Consider the following 19657-nt stretch of genomic DNA (forward strand, 5'->3'; position numbering starts at 1 on the left):
GGAATAGAACAAAAATCAGGTTTTAAACTTACTTGATGATTTTCATCAAATGGAATAAAATGCCATATTATGACCACTGTACTTAATTTTTATCTATTCTTTTGATTAGTGATTTTTCCTTTTTGCTGTTTGAATACTGGCTCTCCCTCCTGGCTCCAGGGCTTAACCTAAAAGCCGATGTTTGAAAGTATATATTCACATTCTGTGTCCCCCAGCAAAGTAGATAGACTTTAGAGATGCTAGATGATAAATACAAAGCATTGCTTTGAAAATTTCTTTTTCCCAAATACTTTTTTCCTAGATTCTCCTGGCTTTTGAGTTTAATTTTCCTGAACATGATTTCTTGGAAAATTAGCAGCTAGAGAATTTGTACCCAGGTGAAAATGTTGCAAAGGGCCCCTGATTTTTTGACCTGGAAGAAATGAGAGGAATAGAAGCAGTGGAGCCGATTCCTTTTTCATCTACTGATGCTCATTTAGTTGGCAGACCTAATAAGCATTTGTAGAATCTTACCCTAAAAACCAGAGGGAGCATGTGATGTGATGACCACTGGGTGTTATATGTTGGCAAATTGAACTTAAATAAAAACAAACCCCCCCCCCAAAAAAAACAAAAAACCAAAGGGAGCACAACAATTTTTTTTCTGACAAAGTTTCTCTATTAATAGAAAACTTGACTCATCTCTTTAACTCCTAAAACTTGACTAAGTGAAGGTGCTGGAATGTAAAAGTGGTATTATGCTACATTTTAACTGGAAGTTAAAATGGAAGTTTACTGTTTTAATTTCAATAAAATATTTACTATTTTTCCATGGAATAAATTCAATGATTAAATTTTTGCCGAAGGCCTCCTTCAATGCATTCTGGGAGGCAGACGGCCTCCTTCCATAGGCCCCTAGATCTTGGTAGCTCATTATGTACATGGATTCAATCCTACTGATTTTATTTCAGGAAGATGTAGTTTAACTTTTTTTTTTCTTTTTCTTTTTTTTGACATAGTTGTTTATGTTTACTGGTAAAATGAAAGGAATTTTTATGTCATGAACTAATCTAGCTTCAACAAGATGAAACAAAAACTTGGATAAACATCATAAGAGAAAGGGGAGGGAAATCCAACTTTGCAGAATTTCTAGATAGTTTAGGGCTTACGACTGAGAGAGGGCAGACCAGAAAATGTTCTCATCTTGGGGTGAAGCCTGTACATATGACTATTCGAAAAATTCTGTCAAGTGTTTCCACATGAAAAATTCAAAGAAATGCTCTGAATGATTTGCCTCAGTGAAAGGGGAAGAGAGGGAGAGTGGGAGGTAAACCTGAGGCCTTACCCCAAAACACATCATGAAGAGTATAAGTGGTTTTACATGTTGAAGAAGTTGAATTGCTTGTTTTCTCTGCATATGTGTTGCCATACCATTTTAAGAAGAAAGCACTTCCCTGTAGGGAACTATTTTTATTTCTTCATGCAGTCCATGCAGGGGTGGACACTAGGCCATGAACCTTTGGTGAGTCGACAAATGAATGCTGAGTGATCATGTGTCTCAGGCACTGGGCTCGGCTCTGGGGCTGGGGTGAGTGGCCGTGTTCTCCTGGGGCTTAGAAGTCAGGTGGAGGTGTAGACAAGTATAGAGGTCACCACGTCATGTGTGTCCATGTGATGGGAGAATCAGAGGGCAAAAGAGGAGCGAAAGGGATGGAATGCACACCCGTCTTGGGGGGCTGGAGTGGCCAAGAAGGTCTTTCTGGGGACAGAGACATCTAAGATGAGACCTGTGGGATGCTCAGAAGTTGGACACGAGAAGGAGCAAAAGCCGAGGATGAGAGAAGCTCAGTGGAGCTGAAGAGTTTGAGGGTGAGTAATGGTGGGAACGTGGGGCGCTGGGGGACAGGGGACAAGTGGCGGCACAGTCAGGCTGGGCAGTTGTGGGGTCTTGTGAGCCTTGTTAGAACATCAGGGCTGCACCCTCGGGCCCATGGGGACCCAGGGAAGCATAAATCACTCAGCGTGTGGTGTGGAGCAGGGACTACAGGGTTGAGAATCAGGAGAGCACCGGCGGGTCCCCACTCAAGGGGAAGGGCCTTGTGGGTACAGAGAAGAGGGAAAGCCCAAGTGAAGATCAGACGCAGGGGACTGGCTGCCTGTGAGAAGGAAGGACGGGGCCATTAACTGCACTTGGGAACACAGAGCAGAATCAGGTACAAGGGGCTCAGGAAATCATTTCAGCTTTGAACATGGTGAGTTTTCAGGATTCTGAAGGACACATCAAGCTCTGTAGAGATACCTAAGAGGCTTCCAGAAAGATCTGGAATGCAATAAGATCTAAGGGATCTGGGGTAGAGATAGAAAGTTGCAGTTTTCAAAATACAGGTGGCAGTGGACAAGATTGTCTACATGAGATCATTGAGCTTAATTAAAAGAAAAAGCCAAGAATAATCCTTCTGAAGAACAATGGGGTGTGAGGGCAAGAGGAACCCATAAATGTGACTAAGAGGGAGCTGCCTTCCACTGTGTCAGATGCTGCAGGGGAGTCAAGCAGATAAACACAGAGTGTCTGGTGGATTTAGCAACAGGAAGCCACTGGCAACCCAAAGATTGGTTTCTATGGAGTGACAGGGACAGAAGTCATAGTGTAAAGTAACAAAAAATGAGTGGGAATGAAGTAGAGATGGCAGCTGGAAGGGAACTGATCAAGAGAGGCTTGCTTACTATGTGTTACATTTGAGCATACCTCAACTCTTACTGGCTAGGGTCTTTTTTAAAAAAAAAAAATTTAATAGTCATGTAGTAGGACTTTTTAGTAGAAGACACTATTCTCATTTAATTCTCAATTTATTATCCTTTCCATTATTTTGAAATGGGGAAATGGAGGCAGAGAGAGGTTAAGAAGCTTGTTGAGGTCTCATGGTTTCTAAATGGTGGAGCTAAGATTTAAACCTCAGGCAGTCTGGCTCTAGAATGCATGCTATTAAGCCCTACACCTCTCTTTAATGCAAAACATACAGGATAACCTAAGAGGATACTTGGAGCCTTAGAAAAATGACACAGTGGTAATACTCAAAAGATTGGGTTTCATGTAACACTTCAGTTTGGCAAAGGTCAAAATATCACTCAAAGCGATCCTGAGTCTGCCATCTTCATTCCACTGCGCTAGTGGCCTTCTCAAAATCAAGAGACTGGCTGTATTTATTCATTTGATCATTTGACATCACAGAAATAAGATCATCTGAACCAAATGCATTCTCAAAATAATTGCTTTCCTCTTGGAAAACAAATTCCTCGGCCTTCTTGAAAATCAATCTTCGCGTAAGTGTCTTTGCCGAACCCTCCACATCTAGAAGGCTGAAGAGATCATTATTCACCAACATCTCTTCTTTTGGAATGCTCTTTAAATTAGGTAAAGTGTTTAGAAAGTTACTTTTCAAATCATGACCTCTTTTCTAAATTGGCCTTGAACATTCTGTTTCCAAGGACAGCTAAAGATAATTTTTAAAGAATCACAGCAAGCACCAACGCCAACTACTGAAGGGAACATTTCTTAAACAGTCCAGATGAGAAATGGCTCTGCTGGGCCACACTCTAAAACCCAAGGGCAAGTTCTGCTTAGGTCACAAGGGGTCACAGGAGATAGTGAGGAAGACGCCCCATCCATTTTAAAGTAAAAATCTTATTTCCATTTTCTTGTGTGTTTGAATACACGGAGGATGAGGGAAACACCAAAGCCTTGGAAGGCTTGGGGTTCAAATTTGGTGCTGCCAATAGCTGCGTAACCAGGCACTTCCCCTTCGGTGTGCTCAGAATTTTTTTTGTGAAGTGGGGGTTGAGGATGTGGAGAACGGGAGGTCAGCAAGGTCCATGGAGCCAATTCTTCAAGATTCTTTTCCACCTAAAGACGCTAGCAATCAGTGAAATAATATGGGACTATGATTTTCAGTGGGTGTAAGAGGAAACAGTTTCACATGAATCCACTACATTTAATAATCTGCTCATTAAACTTTGTTACAAATACAGGAAGGATGGATGAGGACGTGATGTTTGAGAACAGAGAGATGGTGAGTGGAAACCTGCCATCAAGGAAAAGAGAAATCAGAAGAAAAACTCAGCTAGAGGAAATGTGACACAGGATCTAATAGACAAGACTGGTATTTGATTTGTTGAGAGCTCAGGATCCATGTTAATGAAAGCGCATTAGGCCAAGAAGTGAAACGGTAGATTTGCTAGCCAGGCGGAAACAGAGGCCACAGCAAAGCTGATCCATGGAAAAATATCCATTGTTCAGGCTGGGAGGGATTTTAGGTGAAGCCTCCATCTTTGGCCTCTCCAAAGCATATCCACCTACTATTTAATCTTATGCTACGTACAGTGTGTTCAGAGAAAAATACACGCATGGCCCAAGGTAGACCATATACCATCTTGTGACGTTAATTGTGAACATGTTCCGTATCTAACAGGAGCCCAAACTGTTTCTGCACCCTTCCCGTGGTAGGTAAAAACTTACAACAAGGTGCTGTTTATCAACTCTATCAGAGGGGGAAAAAAAAAAAAAGGCGAAACTCACACTTTGTAAACTTTGCAGATACTATTTAAAAAGAAAGAAGGAAAGAAAAAAAAAACAGATAAGCCAGCTTGAAAAATTGAGAGAAAAAAATCCTCTCTGAGGAGTACTGATATTTGCTAACATTTGACATAGTTTTCAAAGCAACAGTGAAATGCTTCAGACAGAAGTGATTCCCTGCACAAAGCCTGGCAGTCCAGTGGAGGTCCGGTCAGAGCTGCAGAGGAAGACAGCTTTACTGGGGAGGGACCCGGGAGGGACCCCGTCCTCTGGATGAGAAAATGCAGACCAGCATCGTGTTTGCATTTGGAACGAATCTGCCACTAGGAATGGCAAGAATATAAGATGGAAAAAGAGCCACTGGGATAAAAAGAAAAATAATGCTTGTTTCTAAGAATGCTGCTGCTTTGTTTTATGAACTAGTCTATTTGTTTTGGCTGCAACTAAACTCAAGAATGTTTTCTGCATATTTTACAGTGTAGTTTATCGACATCAAAGGAACCATCTCTCCTTTCATCATTATTTACACATAAAAATAATGCAATTTGTGGTGCATGGAAGATGTTACTTCTTAAAAAGCTCTCGAGTCTAATTTATTAATTGCTTGAGATTTAAAGTTAAACAAGGGTGAGATGCAAATCGCATGTTACTCTGAAATACTGTACCACCAAATCTTGTTTTATTAATGAGATGGTGAGCAGCCATATGAATATTTATTGAGGTGGTTAGAGGGCTTTATGAAGAATCCTGGAGCAAGTGACAGAGACATAAAAGCAAAAGGGTTCTGCCTCTCTTGAAGAAAATGGGGGCTGTTGCTTTGTTTTTAATTCCACTTTTTCCTCTGTGCTTCCAACATTAAAGCATTCCTGTAACCCACCAACCACCCCAGATCTCTTTCGCTCCAAATCTTTGGTTTCAGCTGCTACTCCTGTGCCCTGGTAGCAACAGCCTCCTATTGACAAGCCCGAAAATGACATTTTGGTCTGTCCTGATGGCTCGATGGCATCACGTCAGGGTTTTTTGGGTTTTATTCTTATTTTTTCAATTATATGCATTTGGAAAATACAATTCAAATACAAAAACTCGATTTGTTTTGATTCATTTATTTATTTTGATTTAGTTACTTAAAATTCTGTTAAAGCTGTCAATTAACTCTCTAGATTTCTTTCTGCAACAAATTCCCTAAAAATAATACTATACACACACACACACACACACACACACCCTATCTTTTTTGGAAAAGCACATGCACATAACACAAACACAAATACATACACTCACATACATATATACATCCATTCCATTTCCTTTTGTAAAAACCAATAGCTGTCAACACAGACTGATGTAAAATAGAGTCAGAACTACTTATAAGGATAGGCAACAAAGATGAAGCCAAACAAAGTCTGACCAGGCCATGGGGACCCAGGAGCTCCTCCTCCCATCCCTGTCGAGCCTCTTTCCTGTTCACTGTGGCCTACTCTCCCGCCCTCAAAGCTGTCTGCCCAGCTCAGGCCCCTAAGTACTCTGTAGCTCTAGCTCCCACCCTTCCTACTCCAGATACCATTTCCTAGTCCTTCAAATGAGATGATCTCATCTGTTAGGAAGAAAGTCTCTGATTAAACAATTTCACATTAGAGCATGAACGACTTCAAGTGGTTTTAATATGTTAACACATCAAGGATGTCTGCATCTTGAAAGAGGAGTTTGCTGACCCAAAGGCTTAGATAGTTGACTGCAGACGTGTGTATATCCCTACTTCTTTCAACTGCAAGGTTGGTGATGATATGCTACAAGCTGCCTTAAAAAAATACAATAATAGACTTAACACTTAGCATTAAATAATGAGAGATTACACTCTTTAAATCAAGCAAGTCTGTATTTTTGAATGCCCAGGAATACTGGCGCTATGCAGAAACCAGAAGCAATGAAAGAATCACTATAGTGAGAAGCTCTCACTATAAGGAGAGCTTCATGAAAGTAAAAGGTCCCCAGCAAAGGGGCAGTCAGAAAGGCTTCCTGGAGGAGGCATGTAGGAGCTTGAGATGGCATTGCTAATACTTGATAAGTCTGAGGGCTGGAGAAGAGGCTGCAGTGAGGAAGAAGGCACAGCATGAATCCATGAATGGTGGATGGAAGCACTGCTGTGTACTTGCAGGCAGGGAGAAGACCAACTGGCTAGAACAGAATGTACATGTTGAGGAATACTGAGGAATCTGGATGGGCTTTGAAAGCCAGGTTGCATTATAACCTTTGAGGTTCCACTTTCAATCTAATAATGTGACCTTGTGAGAAATTAAAACATTATCAAAATACAGAAAGGAAAAAATGAAATGTCCTACCCCCCCAAAATGGCCAGTTGCCCCACTTTGAAACCCACTCAGGCAAATTTAAATGTATATGACATTCTGTATTCTCTTCACTTACAGCATGTTGGCAGTCTCGTCTTACTTCCCTAGAGGTCTATTTCAGTCTTTCAAAATGGCCTCACAGTACTCCACTGTGCAGATGTGTGCACCACAATTCGTTGTTTCCCCTAGCTTTTTGCTCAGATAATGCTACAAAGAGCCTGCATATCCCAGCAAGTATATCCATGGGATAAATCCCTACCTGTGGAACTGATGAGCCAAAGGCTATGTGCACTGAAAGTGGTAGCAGATGCCTCCACACTGCCCTCCAAAGAGGCTGCAGCCATTTATTCCCCCTGACAACTGGGCATTATTGGGTAGTTCTTCAAATTCAAAATTTATGCCTATTGCATGGCAGCCAGGCCCTTCCAAACTTTGTAGTTTTGATTTACATTTCTTTAATTATGCATGAGAATTAGCATATTTTTCACAGGTTTGCTGGATATTGCTTTTAGTTTGTGAATTCTGTGCTCCTATCCTCTGTTTTTTTTTTTTTTTTTCGTCCACTGGCTTGTTCGTCTTTTCCTATTGATTTTCAAGCACCCTTTGTAAGGCAGGGCAGTCCGTGATTTAAGATTTCTCTGGCAGATTTCTTTATCCTGGACTGAGCTGAGAGACTTTTGGCAGGGATACCAGCTGAGAGGAGGCTGTTTTAAATCAACTGCAAGTTGAGAAGGGCTCTGAATAGGGTCACAAGCAGAGGAATAAGATATATATTCTCGGATTCTGGTGATAGGCTTGAGGTACATTGGGATGAAGGAGAGAAGGGACAAAGAAGAACCCAGAGTTTCTAACAGGAAACAGGAAGCCTGGGGGTAACCCTGATAGACTCAAGGAGGGGCAATTTGGAAGGGAGGATGATAATTCAATATTGTAGTTACTGAGTTTGAAATAGTCATGCCTTCGCCAAATGAAGATGATTTACAGGCAGTGTAAGATACAGGACCCAACTGGGAATCAGGCTGAGGCTTCTGGGAAGCGTCCCTGTAGAAGTGACAGCTGAAGTCATGCAGGAGATGGGCTCATGGTGGAAGAAAAGGGGAAGCGAAGCCCCTGACACAGACTTGAGGAAACCCACAGGGAGGAAGAGAGATCAGTAGAGGAAACAAGTAAGAGACGTACCGGATAAACCAAAGGAGAGTTTCTAGAGCAGGGGTTAGCAAACTGTGGCCAACAGGCCAAATCTGGCACCCAGCTGGTTTTGGTAAATAAAGTTTTATTGGAAGGCAGCCATGCCCACTTGTTGACATACTGTCTAAGGCTGCCTTCCCACCACAGAAGCAGGAGCTGAGTAGCCACCACAGAGATCGTATGGCCCACAGGCCTAAAGTATTTGCTATCTGGTCCTTTACAGAAGACATTTGCCAACCTCTAGAAGGAAAACTGCTGATCAATATAAGTCAAATGCTGCATGGAGTTAGAGGATGACTGAGAGTGGGAAAACACCACTGAATTTAGAGAAGAGGTAATAGGTTACTTTGTAAACTTCCCCTATTCTATTGGGCTTAGAAAATGGACTTTAAGGGGACGTTTGGAAGAGCTGAATCATATAGTACATATCCAAAAAAGCAGAGCTAGTGGTTGCCAGGTAACTAGAAAGAGTAGCAAGAGGGATAACAGAATGCTGTTTATCTACTTGTCCATCCACGTACCCCTTGTTTTGAGAAGGTTGAGCAGCATCATGAACATAGTGACTACAGCTGGAAACTGATTTTTCATCAAGAAAGTAGGAGAAAAGGAACTCTTGTAGCAGCAGTATCCTAGTAAATGTTTAAAAACTGGCTCTCAAAAAATCTCTGTAGCAGTGTGCACGATTTCCACAGTGCACACATTCCACAGGTAGAGTTCCTGATAATGTGACAATCAGCTCACTCAAGCTAGGATGAGCCTGGGCCAGCATGCCAGCGGGGTGTTGCTGACACCCCTAGTGAAGCTGGGGGGAGAGTATAGGAGGGCCACAGCAACATGATGCATTCTTTGGGAAAAAGTCCTGGGAAGCAAGAGACAGTATTATGATCCATAAAAAGGAAGAGGTGTAAATTTCACTGTTGATAAATGGTTAGAGAGAGGTTTATCAAGAGTCACCTGACCTGAGGTTGACCAGAAACCCAGCTTCTGCTAGAGAGAATGGGCAAACAGCCAATTTAATCAAGACATCACAAAATTATTTAATATGTTGAATATATGAAATCATTATCAAGTCTTCTAATAACTAAAATTCTTTATAACTCAGTGCTTCTGAATATACACATGGACATGAATATATAGAACTATGTGTATATACACATATGTGTATAAATAGTAATTATTCGGTAACTTTGGCATACAGTTCTGTATTTCAGTGCTTGTTAGGTTCATTCTACTGACTTTAAAATAGTTTCTGGGATAGTTCAGAACCATTAAAGATTAAAATGTTTCCAAATAGTTATTTTTTATTTTTTTTCAAATATTAAAGAAACTGGTGCATTACATATTCCAATATTTCTTCACTAAAGCCATTCATATTTTGGACCATGGAGTAATAAAATGCACAGAATGGCTTCCAAAGAGTAGAGTTTATACAGCCACTGGTGAAGAAGAAACTGTTTTCACCTGCATTCTTTGAATCACTCTCTGTCACTCACACATTCACTCATCGAACCCTAATTCTGATCTCTTAGTTTATACAAGACAGTGTCCCAGAGGCTGCAAATACTTTTCATAATGCTTAAAGGATTTTGTCCACTGAACAAATAATCTGCGACTAGTCTTTAAAAAAAATAAATTTTTGTCCGAGAAAAGAACTGAAGAAAGGTATGGGGTGAAATGCTTTGGGAGCGAAGAACTGTTCATTTCCTCTCTGCTCATTTATTGTTATTGCTTCTCCTTGCTCTAAGGAAGCGAGGCCATAATTCACTACCACGCTGTACCCGACCTTATCTTCCAGAGTACTCTTCCTGGAAAATGGCACTTAGGGTTTCTGCTAGTATGAATGAATGGCTCTGTCTTCCTTTCTGAGTACACAGGCAAGCCTTCTTGGGTGGGATGGAAAAATACATTTCTATTCTTAGCATTATTAATTCTAATTCAGGAGGGCACAAAGAAAATGCCACTCCCCCCCGCCCCCCGCGCCCTTAGGACGTGCATGCAGGGGAGACAGGAATTAAATAATGAACAGGTCCCAAACAAAGCCATCTGATGCTAGGCACTGAGATTTCTTTCTGTTTCTCAATGCTACTAAAACCCCACAATGAGGTTTGTAATTTTATTCTTTGGGAAATGGATTCCTGTAAGCTTTTAGCACAGTGAGAATTGCCCAATCTTATGAAATATTCTCTTTTCCCCCCTCAAGCCCTTCTGGTAATACAGACCAGATTTCTAGATGTCCTACTGGCAGCCGACCTTTTCTCGTGAACTCCAGTCAGTGGCCAAGGGAGAGAAGCATCAATGCTTTAAAATCTCTTTTCTATGCCTGCAAGCAAAAATTTTACAACATTTCTCCTTGATATGAAATCTCTGCTTGGACATCTGGCTTCACAGTGAGGAACTTTCAATACACTAGCTTCAAAGAAAGGGCTTAGCCCTGGTGGGGCAGTGATGCCAGAAGAATGTTCCACAGTCTTTCTATAGAACTATTTCTAACAATTTCCCCCAGTGAACTTCAGTGAGTGCAGTGGAGAGTGCTAACATTTAGGTAACTTTGCTTCGGTGGACAGCCTTTTGGGAACCTTCCTCTCGAGTAGACCACTTATGCTCTCGGGTAATACATGCATAGTATAAGGTATTTTATTTGAATCTGCCTAATCAGGCAAAGCATATTACTGCTATCATAAGGTCGAAGTTATTTACACCTATCTGCTATACCACCCCCAAATATTTACAAGTTTGCTGCCATCCATAAGATAACATGAGAATAAATGGACACTATTAGTGCTCAGAGCCTGGATTTATGAGGTAGTGTCATTCATTCATTCAGCATATTTCTAGCACCTTCCACTGGACCAAATGTTGCTGCAGGTGCCTGTTCCCAAGAAGCTCAGAGTCTAGTCAGTGAGAAAGGCAATAAATCAAAAGACAGGTTCACAACCTATCTGCAATCCTGAAATTCAAAAACCCTCAGAACAACCACAAATTACTTCTGAAAGGTTGAGGTTAACTCATGAGGCAACAAAACAGGACTGATGACTGTCAGGGTTCGTAGTCTTTATTTTTCCCCTTTGTTACACTGACACATTTCACTGTGCATTTGTGTGTCTGGGTGCAGTGTGCCACCCCGACCCCACTGGGGATAAAGGACAAGTGCTGTACCACCTTCCTGGAATCTGCAGATCAGATCCTGAGTTGTGAAACATATCTAACTTCAAGGTTTTAGATAAGGGGTTTGTGGACGAGGTTACAGTGTAGTGAGAACTTCACCAGAGGTATGACCAAGCTGGCATGCACTTCCCACTCTGCCACTTCATAGAAAAGATGACATTTAAATCTTAAGAAGGAAAGGACCTCTTGCACAGTTCATGGGATCACAGGGAACATGGCATGAATGCTGAGGACTGGTTGTTTGATGAGGTAGACCAAAGGGCAGCATCTAGACAAGCAGTTCTCAAAGTTTTTGGTCTCTGGACCCCTTTGCACTCTTAAAAATTCAGAATCCCAAAGAGGTTTTTGTTGATAAGTGTTGTATCTATTGACATTTACCATAATAGAAATTAAGAAATACTAAAATATTTGTTTTAGAAGAACAGTCACAAATCCATTATGTGTGATCACATATCATATTTTTAATAAAAAATAACTATTTTCTACAGCAAAAAAAAAGTAGTAAGAAGAGTGGCTATATTTTATATTTTTCCAAATCTTTTTCACGTCTGACTTAATAGAAGGTAGCTGGATTCTCCTACCTGCTTCTGCACTCAATCTCTTGCAATGTGTTGCTCTGAATGGAGTACAGGAAAACAATCTAGTCTCCCACAGATAAGTAATTAGAAAAGGAAAGATTATTTTCATAGCCTTTTCAGGAGACTCCTTGGGACAACATCAAAACTTGACAAGGGGAAGTTTCTTAAAAGTTAGCTGCAATACCCAATTTGAAACTTGTATCCGTGAACTTTGCCTACTGCTACATTAAAACCCAGTGTTCTCTTTAATGCTTTGTGCGGATCTTTTACCCACACATGATTTTCTAACACCAGGTATTGGTCATTTGGAAAACACTGGTTCAGTGAGTTACATAAATCTTCCAAATGTTGATACACTACATTATATTCCTCTCCCTCTCTTCCCATTCACATCATTAGTAAGACCACTGATCTCATTCGTAAAGTCTTTAAGTACTGGGAAGCTGTCAAGCTTACAGTGCTGGTACAAGGTTTTCCAAATTTCTGATTTTTGCTTGAAAGCTCAGATTTTTATCATTAGCAACAATATAGTCAGTTGCTGGCCTTGAAGTGTCAGGTTTGCTTCCTTCCTTCTCAAGAACACCTCCGCCAGATAGTCAAATCTGAATAAGCAGAGTTTGCCTGTCAATTGTTCCTTCCAAGTGCCTAGAGTTCAGCACACACTTAAACAGATGCAGAACTGCTTTTCCTAGAGACAACCACCCTACTTCACTATGCAGCAGAAGTGCTTTGTGTGTACTTCCTATTAATATGAAAAAGATGTGTTCTCAAGGGTTGAGATTTAATAGAATTAATATACTTTATAGCTTCAGGTTTTTTTTTTTTTTTAAAGCACAAGTATGTGGTGGTGAAGGAAATAATCTCTACTCAGTTTAGTGATAATGTTGTGTTTTGTGCTAAGACACCAGCAGTTTTATCCACCATGGCTTTTATATTTATATCAGCAGTACAGATGTGAACACTGAAAAAGGCAAATGATGTCTTCATGTTATTATGAAAATAGCTTTGACCTTGTGGAGCTCCCGAAAAGGTATCGGGGACCCACAGGGGTCTAAAGACCCCCCTTGAGAACTGTTGGTTTAGATCACGAAGTGTTCTACATGCCATGCTGGCAAGTTTAGACTTGTAGGCAATGGAAAGCTGTTGATGGATTTTAAGTAGCAAACCACATTCTCATATTTGTTTTAGAAAGGTCACCTTATCAACAGGGATAGGGACAGACTTGGGACAGTTGAATTATTGGCAGTGATTCTACATAAGAGGGGTTGTAATGGACAAGGACAAAGATGATGAAGGGCTGACTAAGAAGGTAGGAACTAGTGATTGCAGAATGGGGTATGGGTTTGCAGATATTTAGGCATTATTTCTAGGAACTGACCTCAGAGAGGTGAGAGAGGGGAAGGGTACTTCCTTCATCCAAGGGTACTTCCAGAATCTGATTTGAGGGACTGGGTCATGGTATTTAACTCAGATCATCAATACAAGAAGAAGAACACATTGAGGATAAGTCAAGAGTGAGAGGAAGATGAAGTTCAGTTTATAAAATGTCTAGTTTGAGCAGCCTAATGGGTCATCCAAGTGACAATATGCAATGGCGGTTAGAAATCTGGATTGAGAGCTCAGAAAAAAGGTCTAGGTGGAGATGAAGACTCAAAATTCATTTGCTTGGAAGCTATATGCATGAAGGAGTAAGATTGTCCAGGATGCATACAAAGAAAACAGAAGAGGTCTTGCTAATGCCAATATCTGAGTGCTAAAAAAAGGACGAAGAGACAGGGAATGGGAGTGGGAGGGAGGGTTTTGGAATGGCAGATGAACTGGGAATGTGTTGCCAAGGAGCTAAGGGAGATGTTAGAGACTGCTTGTGGCCGATTAAATGATTGCTCATAGATGTTCATGGACTAGAGTGGTTCTGTGTTTTCCCTGCCCCATTGATGTGAATTGAAATGAGGCTGAGGCTGCAGAGATGTTTTTCCCTGCCCATGATTTTGTACCCACCATAAGGAGGATACCCCAGGCAGTTGCTAGGTTAGGGAGATTGTGCAGACACATAGAACAGGTTTGAACTCATTTTAAAGTCTGAAGTCAAATGCAGCCAATCAATGGCCTGAATCCAAGCTACAGCAATAATCCATAGATATGTTGCAAAATATTAAATAAATAAATAAACGCTTGTTACTATAAGTCATTAAATTTGGGGGGTTGTTATGCAGCATTATTGTGGCAATAGCTGACTAACACAGGTTCCTTGTTAGATGTTATAAAGGAATCAAACAGGCTTCTAAGATCAAATAGGTTTTGCAACACCAAATGAAGTGAGTAAAAGAGTAAAAACTAGCAAAAATGCATGGAAGCATTGATATAGGGTAGTAAGGTAAATAATACAAAAAAAAAAAAAACTCTCAAAAGCCCATAGTCAAGGAAAGAAACATGATTCTGATGCACAACTGCATCACGACACAACCTCCACATCTGCCAATGTTCCCTAATTCATTATTCTAATTATGAGTCAACAAAATCCCGAGAAATCTCATTATTATCACCAAATGTGGAAAAAAAAAAGCTGTATGAGTGACCTCATCTTTTTCCTCTTCCAACTGTGAGAAGTGGAAATGGATGTGGTGGAAAAACAGGTAAATATCAGGGCTGTCTATCTCATAGAAAACTGAAGGTGTCAGGACTTCAGGGATACATGCCAAATTGAGATAATTCAAACCCCAAAGAGATATCAGATGTCCTCTCCCATTTAGGTAGTTCGAATGCTGAAACACAGAACAGTCGCCCCAACCAGACTACACACACACCTCTATCCCAGCTCTTCCTTTCCCTCCTTCTCAGGTTAGGAAAAATGCAGAGACACCACAAATCAGTTTTACTTACAGTGGGGGGATCACAATGCTTCAGAAACATATATTAAATGTTTAATATGTAGAGGTATTCTGGTTAATTACTGAATTTATCCTGGTTAATCTACTAAACTTAACATAGTAAAGAAAGACTTCTTTAGGAATCCCTCAAAGAAAGCAAATCATTTCCATGGGGGAAAACCTAGCCTCACCCAGCTTTCCCCACAGCAATATCAAATGCTAGGTGGGCAATGTTTATGGTTTTCATGGGAAAACACATGAACAAGAAGTTGGTGCCTACCTAACATGTTGTTCAAACATAAAGGTAAATCGGCAGACATTCTTAAACATGAACAATTCAGGGAAGACAGTACCATGAGTCTTGAAAAAAATGCTTTGACCATGAAATCCAGTCAATTAAGAACCAAATTCGAGTAAAAACTTCAGAAATGGAGTCACTGTGATGAAAGGTCTAGTGGTAAGCCCCACACCCAGTAAGGTCTAGAGGTAAGCACTACGTCTAGCAAGGACAGCATGAATATTAAACTAAAGATTAGGGTTACGGACAAATTGTGACTATCACAAACCTGGACAGTGTAAAAATAATACCACCATCCCAGGCAGGAGAGGGAAAGCAAGGGTTAGGGGAGGCAATGAACGTACAGATGTACTCATTTTCAACCCTAAATCAAATTCTGTCCAAAAGCCCACCAATTCTTTTTGTTTGACTCTAGTTTCTTTTGTCTGTTGAACTGAAGTAAAATTAACTTTGGAAATCTTTCTAAAACAAACAAATACAGATTCTGGAGTATTATCTCATTTTATGAGTCTATTTGACTTTCCTTCTCTTTTTTCTTTATATATACTAGGATATTCGAAATGATGTTCACCACTGATGCTATGATGGTTATTTCTGAGTGATGAGATTTGAGGTGACTTAATATTTTTACCTTCTCCTCTACAATTTGAATCTTTTGTGAAAATATGTGATTATCCATTGTTTACAAAACAACAGAGATTTTCTTTAAAACTATGCCATGATGTTAATTAACACTGTTGATTCTGGGGTGGTAGGAATATAGATTTAGTTATTTTCTTCTTTGTACTATTTCGTTTGGGTGAGGAATTGATGGGAGATGAAAACCAGACCTTTAGCATAGGCTACTGTGTAGATTTAAGACAGCTTCACTATCTCTGCCACTCCTCCCTTCAAGGGGCAGGGGCTAATTCCACTCCCCTTGATTCAGGCTGACCCTGGGACCAATCTCAACCAAGAGAATGCAGTGGAAGTGCCACTGTGAATCCTCCTACAGTAGCCTTAAGAGAAGTGCAGATCTGCCTTCACCTATTTGAATACTCCTCTTAGACGCCAGCTTCCATGTGAAAAGTCTGACCACCCAGATAGCATGTTGCAGCCCCAGCCATACTTCCTGTTGAATGTGACTGCACAATACTACACATGGAGCAGAAAAACCCTCTACCCTATTCCTACCTAAATTTCTGATCCAAAGAATTCTAGGCATATAAAATGGTTGCTGCTTTAAAACATCAAGTTTTGGGGTGGTTTTATTATGCAGGAGAGCTGGGTCTTTTTTAGAACTTGACTTTGAAGGTAAGGAGTGAGCTAAAGTAGTAGATAAGTGATAAAGATCTTTTTTGCTATCGAGATAGGGCATACCACAGTATAAAAGATTTACCTGTATGAATGCATTTGTTTCTATAACTCTTTTTACACTCCAAGAATTCTGTTCTGTGAAAGACCTCCCTTGGTCTGTTGTTTCTTAGACAGCCGGGATCATGCCTGCTACTGGTCTTGACTACCGTGATTAATGTCTACTGGGTTCCTTTAGAATGCTGGCTCCTCCTCTTTTACCAAACAGTTTTTATTGTTTCTTATTGCAAAAGTGATGCTATAATTAAAAATATGGAGCTAAGATAAAAGAAAATGACCAAAAATTTCACCCACCAGAGATGTCCTCCAGTAAAATTTTGATATATGATTCCCATCTTTTTTCTCTTTATATGTTCTTTGATTTACAAACATGACCCATATGTAATTTTGGTAAACTGTATTTTCATTGAAAATTATCTTGTGAACATTTTCACTATCCTTAAATATCTTTCTCCAACACCATTTTCAATAGTGCATAGTTTTTAGTTTATGTACTATGGCAAAAATAAAGAGAATAGAAAATGTTAGTATTGTTGTGCCTAGCATGAACAGGACATTGATAAATAGTTATTGGCTAGATGAATGAATGCTAGAATGAACATTTTTTTGGCTATCTGAAGCTCCGTGCAACCTTTTAACTGTCACCTTTGGGCAAATTCTGGAAATGGGTCAAAAGTTGGGCATGTCTCTCAGGTAATATAGTAATGATAGGTATTGCCAAATTGTTCTCCAGAAATGTTTTAGCAGATTACCCTATACCACACTAGTGGCCTTTAAAGTGGGCTATTGTTGACTATTTTAGATCCTACTAACTTTTCTCTCAAGAATTACTTTAATAAAAAGGTCTATTGATCCACAGAGACATTATTTTAAGCTCTGGCAGGGTGAGTGCCAGGTTACTATCCACCTCATCCTCAACTGCAAGCTTGAGAGCTCAGCTCATCCCCAACCCAGAAAGTAGGACGGAGTGCATTCCACAATTAACACACACACTCTTTATACAGCATGTTCTGATTCTAATATTTCAATATAGTAATGATTAATATCACAAAATATTCGGTAATATTAGCTTATTTTAATATAGATGCAAACAAATCCATTTGATTTCAGAAAGCCAAATACAAGCCTCATGGTAACTGTGCCTCTCTCTGAGTATCTGGATCTATCCATATACCTATATGTACAAAACACTCAAACACAATGAGAGTGTCCAGCTCAAATAGCTGTTGCAGACATGCTAGTATCAGACAGACAGAAAATGAGAGTGAGGTTCTCCGGGTTCATTTGTGCACCTGGCCCATGACTGGCTTTCATGGACAAAATGTAGAGACTGGGGTATGTCCTGAAGTTTATGGCTGAGCCTCTCCGGTCAGGAAGATTGTGACCTGAACCTGGCTGTAACAGTTATTGAGCAATATGACCTTGGACTGGTTATTTAACCTCAGAGCCTCAGTTCTCCCACCTCTAAGATGGGGATGACAGAAATACCATCCTAATGAGGATTACTAGAAGGCCTAAATGACGTTAACGGGACTGGCGATGAATAAAAATGTCTGGCAGAGAGCCTGGTACATAGGAGATGTCAAGTAAGTATGAGCTATTATTGCTTTTATTTTTGATGACATCATCTAGGGTAAAAAATCTAGGCAAAGAGTGCTAATGAATTACTTATATTATGTAGGTTAGTAAAAAAAACCCAGAGATACCATTCACTTTACACATAATCTAATAGTCAATAAAAACTGTACTATGTGTGGTGCATCTGGGTGGCTTAGTCGGTTAACCGTCTGACTCTTGATTTGAGCTCAGGTCATGATCTCAGGGTCGGTCCTGGGATTGAGCCCTGCATCAGGCTTCAAGCTGAGTGAGGAGTCTGCTTGAGATTCTTTTTTTCCTGTCTTTCTGCCCCACCCCCATTCTCTCTCCCCTTCTCTTAAAAAAACACAAAACACAAAAAACTGAACTATATCTTACCTACATTATAATTTTAGTTGCTTGTAAGTATCTGTTTTGGAGGTCATAAATATCATGTAGTAGATACTTTAATATGTATGCACATATTAAGTCTTTGAGATCTGACACTTTTCTGGAAATTAGGATCTGGTTTAGCAGGTAAGTAGATTAAAACTGCAAAAACAATTAAAAATAGGCAATTGTACTAATTATTTTAAGATTTTTTTTTTACAATTTATTTATTTATTTATGATAGACAGAGAGAGAGAGAGAGGCAGAGACACAGGAAAAGAGAGAAGCAGGCTCCATGCCAGGAGCCCGACGTGGGACTCGATCCCGGGACTCCAGGATCGCGCCGTGGGCCAAAGGCAGGCGCCAAACTGCTGAGCCACCCAGAGATCCCCTTAAGATTTTTTTTTTAATCTTAAGAAACAATACTAGAAACTATGCTGTTACAGAGTAAATTTATGTTTTCCCTTTTTGTGTATATTGGGATTCAATTATTTATTTAAAATTGGGAAACTGCCTACTGCATGGTATTTGGACACCAAGTGGAAAAGAAATTCACTTAAAATGAAATTTTTATATAGCTAAAGGAATTTAAACAAAGTATCCAGCTCAGTTCATGCCAAGCAAAACAGTTATACAGATCAATGAGTGAGTACCTCCTGTGCATTTATAAATGAGAAAAGCTTCAAAGATTTTTTTTCAATTACCAGAATATAAAAAAGAAACCTCCTTTTTGGTCTCATATCACACGTAGGGGGAAAAGAAGCTTGCTGATGGCAATGTAGAGGGAAAATCTCATTAAGAACAAAATAAAATAAGTCCTCACCTCTAAAGTGAGGAGGCTGGATGAAATGGCCTCCAAGATTTGTCCATATCTGAAAGTCTTTTATTCCATTCAGTCTTGTCCAGGCTTAAAGAGTATATTTTAAAAAGCAACTGACATTAACACTAGCTTTTCCGTAAATTACTCAGATTGCCTACAATAGGCTATAGAAAAGAAAGACAGAGGGGTTGGGTAGAAAAGGGCAGCGATAAAACTCAAATGTTTCTTTTATTTTTCCTTGCTTTGTCTGATTACTCAACATGCTTTAAGCATTGTTATAACAAAGTAAAATCACTGAAAAATAATCTTTTGCTGGAAATTCTTGAAAAAAATTTTTGTTCTCTTTTAAATCTTATTTATAAAGGTTTCCAGATGCTTATCCTCACAGATTAAACCCAGCATGATGTAGACACTTACAATAATATTCACTGCTATGAAGCCAAGAAAAAAACTACTTTGAGATCGAACTGCCTATCACCTAAAGAATCAGGGTCCAGGGAACTTTTCTGTTGCTATTAAAGGCGTG

The 19657-nt window shown here is 39.9% G+C and overlaps 1 protein-coding gene across 7 annotated transcripts in view; it reads right to left on the minus strand.

Annotated features, from left to right (window-relative positions):
- The window catches only part of CEP112 (centrosomal protein 112), a 401294-nt gene that overhangs the window by 65972 nt on the left and 315665 nt on the right, over nucleotides 1-19657 (minus strand). The gene's annotated exons all lie outside the window — the stretch shown is intronic.

This window comes from Canis lupus, chromosome 9 (assembly GCF_003254725.2).
Source record: "Canis lupus dingo isolate Sandy chromosome 9, ASM325472v2, whole genome shotgun sequence".
Classification (NCBI taxonomy): Eukaryota; Metazoa; Chordata; class Mammalia; order Carnivora; family Canidae; genus Canis; species Canis lupus.